Below are 8,876 nucleotides of genomic sequence, written 5' to 3'. Positions count from 1 at the left end.
TACCTCACAGAGTACATTAATATATACAGGACTGTGTGGTGGTAACCCTGTAGTCACCCTGCTGTCTCTACCTCTCTACCTCACAGAGTACATTAATATATACAGGACTGTGTGGTGGTAACCCTGTAGTCACCCTGCTGTCTCTACCTCTCTACCTCACAGAGTACATTAATATATACAGGACTGTGTGGTGGTAACCCTGTAGTCACCCTGCTGTCTCTACCTCTCTACCTCACAGAGTACATTAATATATACAGGACTGTGTGGTGGTAACCCTGTAGTCACCCTGCTGTCTCTACCTCTCTACCTCACAGAGTACATTAATATATACAGGACTGTGTGGTGGTAACCCTGTAGTCACCCTGCTGTCATCTACCCTCTCTACCTCACAGAGTACATTAATATATACAGGACTGTGTGGTGGTAACCCTGTAGTCACCCTGCTGTCTCTACCTCTCTACCTCACAGAGTACATTAATATATACAGGACTGTGTGGTGGTAACCCTGTAGTCACCCTGCTGTCTCTACCTCTCTACCTCACAGAGTACATTAATATATACAGGACTGTGTGGTGGTAACCCTGTAGTCACCCTGCTGTCTCTACCTCTCTACCTCACAGAGTACATTAATATATACAGGACTGTGTGGTGGTAACCCTGTAGTCACCCTGCTGTCTCTACCTCTCTACCTCTCAGAGTACATTAATATATACAGGACTGTGTGGTGGTAACCCTGTAGTCACCCTGCTGTCTCTACCTCTCTACCTCACAGAGTACATTAATATATACAGGACTGTGTGGTGGTAACCCTGTAGTCACCCTGCTGTCTCTACCTCTCTACCTCACAGAGTACATTAATATATACAGGACTGTGTGGTGGTAACCCTGTAGTCATTAATATATACAGGACTGTGTGGTAGTCCTGCTGTCTCTACCTCTCTACCTCACAGAGTACATTAATATATACAGGACTGTGTGGTGGTAACCCTGTAGTCACCCTGCTGTCTCTACCTCTCTACCTCACAGAGTACATTAATATATACAGGACTGTGTGGTGGTAACCCTGTAGTCACCCTGCTGTCTCTACCTCTCTACCTCACAGAGTACATTAATATATACAGGACTGTGTGGTGGTAACCCTGTAGTCACCCTGCTGTCTCTACCTCTCTTCCTCACAGAGTACATTAATAACTCTTAAGGATCTCTTCAGGATCGGTGTACCGGGATGGTTGTTGCTAATGTGACTACATGACGTTGTAAGTAACAGTAAACTTTACAGGACATGTCTTGTATGGACAGAAAACATTCTTGTTAACCTTTATACGAGGTGTTGGACGCTAACAATTCATTAAAAATCCTACGATGTGATTTTCTGGATTTCTTCTCCTCATTTTGTGTCAGCGTTGAAGTGTACCTATGATGAAAATTACAGGCCTCTCTCATCTTTTTAAGTGGGAGAACTTGCACAATTGGTGGCTGACTAAATACTTTTTTGCCCCACTCTATGCATATCCTAGTTTCTGGGCTGAATAGCAGGCAGTTTACCTTGGGCTTTTCATCCGGTGGTGAAAATAGTGCCCCCTAACCTAGTGAGGTTAATCTAACTGCACTGTCCAATTTACAGTAGCTATTACAGTGGAATAATACTATTGTTTGGTGAGAGTAGAAAAACATGTTATAGCAGCAACTGGTTTGATACATTCACCTCTTGTCATGTCCTGACCTTGGTTCCTTGTTTTTGTCTCTATTTTAGGTTGGTCAGGGCATATTTTAGGTTGGTCAGGGCGTGAGTTGGGGTGGGCATTCTATGTTTGGCCTGGTATGGCTCTCAATCAGAGGTAGCTGTCAATCGTTGTCCCTGATTGAGGACCATACTTAGGCAGCCTGTTTTTCCCACTTGAGTTGTGAGTGATTATTTTCTGTTTAGTGTTTTGTTGCACCTTGCAGAACTGTTCGTTGTGTCGGTTTGTTGTTTTTTTGTTCAAGTATTCATCTTCATTAAACTCATTATGAATACGCTGCACTTTGGTCCTCCTCTCCTTCCACCAACGACAGCCGTGACACCTCTGTAGGTAAATAATGTACTTACATTCAGTCATCTGCTCTGATTTGTCATCCCGAGGGTCCCAGAGATAAAATGTAGCATAGTTTTGTTTGATAAAATAAATGTTTATATTCAAATGTAGGAAAATCTCTCTCTCTTCCTTTCTGAGTTAACTGGGACAAGACTTTTGAAGCTTTGGCTGGCAACTGTTTAAGAGATGGCTTGCTGATAAAAACCAAACAGCCACATTCCAGTCCATGATTAGTGGTGCATGTGAGACATATTTGTGGACCGGATGGGTCTAGACCTGTGTGGACAAGTTAAAACTTTTAAGCATAAACCCTGTGTGGGTCAAAAACCTTTGTGTGGGTTATAAACCCTGTGTGGGTTATAAACCCTGTGTGGGTTAAAAAACCCTGCGCTGTAGAAATATATAATGATATAATGCATGTCTCTGTCCTAGCTATTTGCTAGAGGTCAGCTAACCAGTGCTAGTGGTCATCAGCTAACCTTTAGCTCTGAAATCTCTCGCCAGCCTTCACAACGCAATTCTAGCCAAAGCATACCGGACCTGTCTTCTCTCCATATCCCCGGATTCCCACCGCAAGCTCTGTACCTTTTCGCCTGGATCATTGCAGCTAGCTAGCTGCAGTCCGTGTGTCTACTCCTGGCTAACATCTCTGTCCCGAAGCTAGCACCAATTAGCCTGGAGCTAGCCCATGCTAGGACCACGTTATCTGCCCGAGGGGCTTATTCGACAGGCCCCTTTGTCGCGACGTCACCTGAACGCCCATCTGCTAAATGCGGCCCGCTAATGTTAGCTGTCTAGAGCATATCGACTGATATAGGTCCATCGGACAATATCTTGGGCCACTATACTTATTTTGCCAATTGGACTGGTCCCCTTTACCACACGGAACCCCACTAATCTATCACTACTGGTCTACCAACGGAAACGCACGAGGAGGCTAAAAACAGACTTCCTCCATCATCTGCTAGCTTGTTAGCCTCTTCCTGGTAGCCGGCTCACTAGCCATCTGCTAGCCTGCTACAAACGGCCTAGCTAGCTGTCTGAATCGTGACCCCAACCACTGAACTCACTGAACCCTTATGATCACTTGGCTAAGCATGCCTCTCCTCAATGTCAATAGTCCTGCTCAATATGCCTTGTCTATTGCTGTTCTGGTTGGTATTTATTGTCTTATTTCACTGTAGAGCCTCCAGTCCTGCTCAATATGTGAATACAGTGGAGGTAAACATAGGCATTGAGTGACGATGAGAGAAATATTGTCTCTAGAAACATCATTTAAACCAGCCTCTGCCCCCAGATGTGCCCTGGACACCATATGTGAACTGATTGCCCCCATCTATCTTCAGAGCTCGTGCTGCTTGGTAACCTAAATTGGGACATGCTTAAAAACCTCTTGAAACTAGGGGCACTATTTTCATTTTTGGAAAAATAACGTTCCCAAAGTAAATGGGCTATTTTTCAGGACCAGATAATAGAATATGCATATAATTGACAGCTTTTGATAGAAAACACTCTAAAGTTTCCAAAACTGTAAAAATATTGTCTGTGAGTACAACAGAACTGATATTGCAGGCGAAAGCTTGAGAAAAAGCCAATCAGGAAGTGACTCTTATTTAGAAACCTCTGCGTTCCTATTGAGCAGTGAAAGGGATATCAACCAGATTCCTTTTTCTATAGCTTCCCTAATGTTTCTAGTGTCACAAGACAGTTCCAGGCTTTTATTTTGAAAACTGAGCATGAGCGACAACATTGTGTTAGTGGTCAGATGGTGTCTCTCAGAGTGATTTGTGTGGCCATTGTTTCTACTAACTGACCTGGTTGATATATCATCAAACAGATATTTTGAAAAACACCTTGAGGATTGATTATAAAAAAGTTTGCCATTATTATGGATCTAATTTGGAATATTTTTCGGCGTTGTCGTGACCGCAATTTACGGTCAATTTCTCAGCCAAATGTGAAGAAATAACGGAGCTATATCGGCTACAAAAATAATATTTATGCCACAAAAGGAACATTTGCTATCTAACTGGGAGTCTCGTGAGTGAAAACATCCAAAGCTCATCAAAGGTAAATGATTTAATTTGATTGCTTTTCTGATTTTCGTTACCAAGCTGCCTACTGCTAGCTGGGCATAATGCTATGCTAGGCTATCGATAAACTTACACAAATCCTTGTCTTGCTTTGGCTGTAAAGCATAATTTCAAAATCTGAGATGACAGGGTGATTAACAAAAGGCTAAGCTGTGTTTCAATGTATTTCACTTGTGATTTCATGAATATTAATATTTTCTAGATGGATTTTTTTGTCCGTTGCGTTATGCTAATGAGTGTCAGTTGATGACAATTCTCCCGGATCCGGGAGGAGTAGTTCCAAGAAGTTATTAACACTCTTGAAGTAGGAGGCAGTAGTGTAGTAAACAGAGTGAGTACAGTAGTGTAGTAAACAGAGTGAGTACAGTAGTGTAGTAAACAGAGTGAGTACAGTAGTACAGTAGTAAAACAGAGTGAGTACAGTAGTGTAGTAAACAGAGTGAGTACAGTAGTGTATTAGTAAACAGAGTGAGTACAGTAGAGTATTAGTAAACAGAGTGAGTACAGTAGAGTATTAAAACAGAGTGAGTACAGTAGTGTAGTAAACAGAGTGAGTACAGTAGAGTATTAGTAAACAATCAAAGATGACAGAGAGTACAGTAGAGTATTAGTAAAGAGTGACACATTAGTGTAAACAGTAGTAAACAGAGATAGTACAGTAGTGTAGTAAACAGAGACATTATTAGTAAACAGAGTGAGTACAGTAGAGTATTAGTAAACAATCAAAGATGACAAGACTACATTTATCGACATGTCTGTAGACAGTGATACCCTCTTAAGGACATTTCCAAATGTAACTACCATTTAAAGTAGGGATACGCATTTTTGATACCATTTAAAATGACCTTTTGAGGTTTGTGGAAATGTGACATGAATGTTGGAGAATATAACACATTAGATCTGGTAAAAGATGAATGCAAACAAAAACATGTTTTTTCTTCCCATCGTTGAAATACAAGAGTTGGGCCATAATGTAATATGTCAGGTTTGAGACAATTTAGACTTTGGCCATTAAATGTCAGCAGTGTATTTGCAAAGTTGAAGACTGATTCAATGAACCATTCTGTTCAAAATGTTGTATTGAGACCTCCTAATGGTATTATTCCACTGTAATAGCTACTGTAAATAGGAGAGGGCAGTTAGATGAACAAGAATTTAAGCTTTCTGCCAATATCAGATATGTCTATGTCCTGGGAAATGTTCTTGTTACTTACAACCTCATGCTAATCACATTAGCCTAAGCTCAACCTCATTTAGCCTACGTTAGCTCAACCTCATGCTAATCACATTAGCCTACATTAGCTCAACCTCATGCTAATCACATTAGCCATCTCAACAGGGGGAGACCGATCCCGTTGAGGATAACGCCCTTTTAGTGTAACACCAGATCCCAAATGAGTGGATTTCACAACTTGAATCTGTTTACACATTTTATCACATGTTTTTAATACTTCATTTGTGGAGGTGAAGAATCTTTTCAACTAATTTTGAGCATTTTTTATGAAAGTTAAACTGAAGACCTCTTCAGTTATGTTAACCTATATTCTAATTGTAATAGACTGTTTATCATCATGAACCTCCTCTGTTTGTCTGTCTAGAAACGGTGCTGTTACAGATACTGCTTGTGTTTATCATCATGAACCTCCTCTGTTGTCCGTCTAGAAACGGTGCTGTTACAGATACTGCTTGTGTTTATCATCATGTGACGGGAAGATTAGAACATGTACCTTTTCTTTATGTTTAATGTGAAAACAAGGTTCATTTCATTCTAATTCTGAAGATGAATCAAAACATTTAGGCATTAAAGTAAATACATCGAAGCAAGGTGTTAGGTTGTAAACAGATGACCTCAAAAGAATGCAGAGAAAAGCTCAGAGTTTATTCACCCCACTGAATGCTGCATTTATATGCCACAGCTTGCACATAACCAAACAATAATTGATATGTCAAGACAAAGGTAGGGGTGTGACTTCTCAGAAATGTCCTTCTGTTTCCCAGAACTGCCTGTCGGTCTGTTGTTGAGCGGCTGGTATCACCCCTCCCCCATTATCCCCCATGTTGTTCCACCTCCTTGTGGGAGGAGCCAGGCGAGGCCACAGATCAGGTAAGTACAGATTCTTCTCCAGTGACGTCAACGTGATACTACCTCTGTTACACGGAACACATAACCTAGATCAGAGGAAGTTGATTTACAAACAGCAGAATGTTCTGGGTGGTGATGTGTGTTCCAGCTTCCACTGCCAACAAGGAACACAACTTCTTAACCCACAACTGCTTTTACACATTACATTGGTGTCAACCATACTTTTATTCAGTCTAATCCAGAGAACCCAGTTTAAACTGTTGTAAATTATGTTTTTATCATAACAAACTGTGTATTTTAGAGTTTAACAGTTGGTAATAAATCAGTATTTCTGATGTTTTTCTTGGTTTGTTTGTTCATGTTTTGACCTCCAGACTCCTCCATCTCATCCCACCAACTCTGTCAGTCCACCAGGCCACTGCAGTAACAGCCATATCTTCACATCACGTAGCTTCAGTACCATCTCAATGTGTTGTAAGTCCTGTACAGCACTTGGTATTCATCACTATTCAGACAATGTTACAGCTGTTAACATGCAATGACATTTCCAACCTAACCAACCCACTCTGATTCTTCTCATTCAGGAAGCACCATCCTGGATCCTGTGGCAACGTCAATATGAAACAGCATTGACCCGTGATCACCACCAACCAGGGCTCCACAGCGGTGTCCTTTGATGGCCAGGATTTGCTCAAGATCAACTAAAGGAGATTTGGATGGCCCCTTGTCAGTGGCCCTAGGAGTGAAGGGCCCGACAGGCATACTGCAAATTATAATGTAATAACCAAAAATTACTGTAATCTCATAATGTAATAACTTAAGTAATAATGTAATTTCCCCCCATTTTAATTAAGTATACATTTTTTCTAATTTATTAAGCATTTGCCCCAATTTCAAGTGCAGAATGTTTTAAGGCCCAGGTTGTCACGCCTTTTTATGTCTCATTTTGGTTTGGTCAGGGTGTGATTTTTGTTAGTGTCACTTTGCCCTGTAAGCTTCACGCTTGGTTTTTCGTTTGTTGGTGACATTTACTCAAAAAAAAAAGGAAAATGTATGCTCACCACGCTGCACCTTTGTCTTCCTTTAACGACGGCCGTGACAGAACTTCCCACCATAAACGGACCAGGCAGCGTGGTGAGAAGCAGCAGTGCTTTCTGGAGGAATGGACATGGGAGGAGATATTGGAAGGTAAGGGACCCTGGGCTGGAGAACATCGCCGTCCGAAGGAGGAACTGGAGGCGTCTAAAGCAGAGCGGCGACGCTACGAGGAGTTGGCACAGCGGACTAAGCACAAGAGGCAGCCCAAAAACATTTTTTGGAGGTGGTGGCACACAGGGAGAGTGGCTGAGTCAGGGTACAGACCTGAGCCAACTCCCCGTGCTTACCGTAAGGAGCGTGGTACTGGTCGGGCACCGCATTTGGCGGTAAAGCGCACGGTGTCTCCCGTTTGCTCTCATAGCCCGGTGCGCTATATGCCAGCTCTCTGCAAGTGCGACGCTAGAGTGGGCATCCAGCCAGGGCAGATTGTGGCAGCTCAGCGTGCTTGGTCTCCGGTGCGCCGTTTCGGCACAGGCAATCCTGCGCCGGCTCTGCCCACTGTGTCTCCAGTGCGCTGTGACAGCCCGGTTCGTCCTATGCCTGCGCTCCGCCCGTGCCAGGCAAAAGTGGGCATTCAGCCAAGAGGAGAGGTGCAAGTGGAAAGCAGCAGATCTCCAGTGCTCCCCCACAGCCCGGTTCGTCCTCTGCCTGCGCTCTGGAGGTGCCGGCCTAAAGTGGGCATTCAGCCGGGAAGAGTGGTGCCAGGGATATGCACCAGATCTCCAGTGCTCCACCACAGCCTGGTCTTCCAGTACCTGCTCCACGGACCAGTCCTCCTGTGTCTCTCCCCAGCCTGTTGAGTCCTGTGCCTGATCCATGGACCAGTCCTCCTGGGTGAATCTCCAGTGATGATCCATGGCACGAAGCCTCCAGTGATGATCCATAGCACGAAGCCTCCAGTCCGCAGCCTCCCCAGTCCGCGGTCCCCAGGAGCGTCCAGAGACGGTCCCCAGTCCGGAGCCCCAGAGACGGTCCCCAGTCCCCTCCAGTCCCAGGGAGCCTCCAGAGACGGTCCCCAGTCCGGAGCCTCCAGAGACGGTCCCCAGTCCGGAGCCTCCAGAGACGGTCCCCAGTCCGGAGCCTCCAGAGACGGTCCCCAGTCCGGAGCCTCCAGAGACGGTCCCCAGTCCGGAGCGTCCAGAGACGGTCCCCAGTCCGGAGCCTCCAGAGACGGTCCCCAGTCCGGAGCCTCCAGAGACGGTCCCCAGTCCGGAGCCTCCAGACACGGTCCCCGCTCCAGAGGCGACACCAAAGGGGGCCGAGTCAGAGGTGGAGCGAGGTCTAAGACCGCACCAGAGCTGCCACTATATGCCCACCCAGACCCTCCACTATAGGTTCAGGTCTTGCGGCCGGAGTCCGACCCTTTTGTAAAAGCAAGCAGAGCAGAAACCAGCTACTCTTTAGATGACTGATGTAGCTGGCAAACTGAAAAAAACATTGTTTATTCCCACTATTGAGCTTAGTGAAACTGACATTTAACGTTAGCTAAAGTTTCATCTCGACTGTTGCAAACAACGCAAATAAGCA

The 8,876-nt window shown here is 44.4% G+C and overlaps 1 long non-coding RNA gene across 2 annotated transcripts; it reads left to right on the top strand.

Moving 5' to 3' along the window:
• The first annotated feature begins 986 nt into the window (after positions 1–986).
• Positions 987–7,442, top strand: LOC135533523 (uncharacterized). 2 transcript variants are annotated; one of them, XR_010454541.1, is made up of 5 exons: positions 987–1,256; positions 6,167–6,272; positions 6,626–6,725; positions 6,836–7,028; positions 7,354–7,442. It is a non-coding gene; the product is annotated as an uncharacterized LOC135533523 (long non-coding RNA). The 2 variants fall into 2 exon arrangements; XR_010454540.1 differs by lacking the exon at positions 987–1,256 and having other exon boundaries at positions 5,707–6,272.
• The last annotated feature ends 1,434 nt before the right edge of the window (positions 7,443–8,876 follow it).

This window comes from Oncorhynchus masou, unplaced genomic scaffold (genome assembly GCF_036934945.1).
Source record: "Oncorhynchus masou masou isolate Uvic2021 unplaced genomic scaffold, UVic_Omas_1.1 unplaced_scaffold_2429, whole genome shotgun sequence".
In the NCBI taxonomy this organism is placed as follows: domain Eukaryota; kingdom Metazoa; phylum Chordata; class Actinopteri; order Salmoniformes; family Salmonidae; genus Oncorhynchus; species Oncorhynchus masou.
The sequence above is the reverse complement of the archived record's forward strand: the minus strand, read 5'-3'. Positions and strand labels throughout refer to the sequence as shown.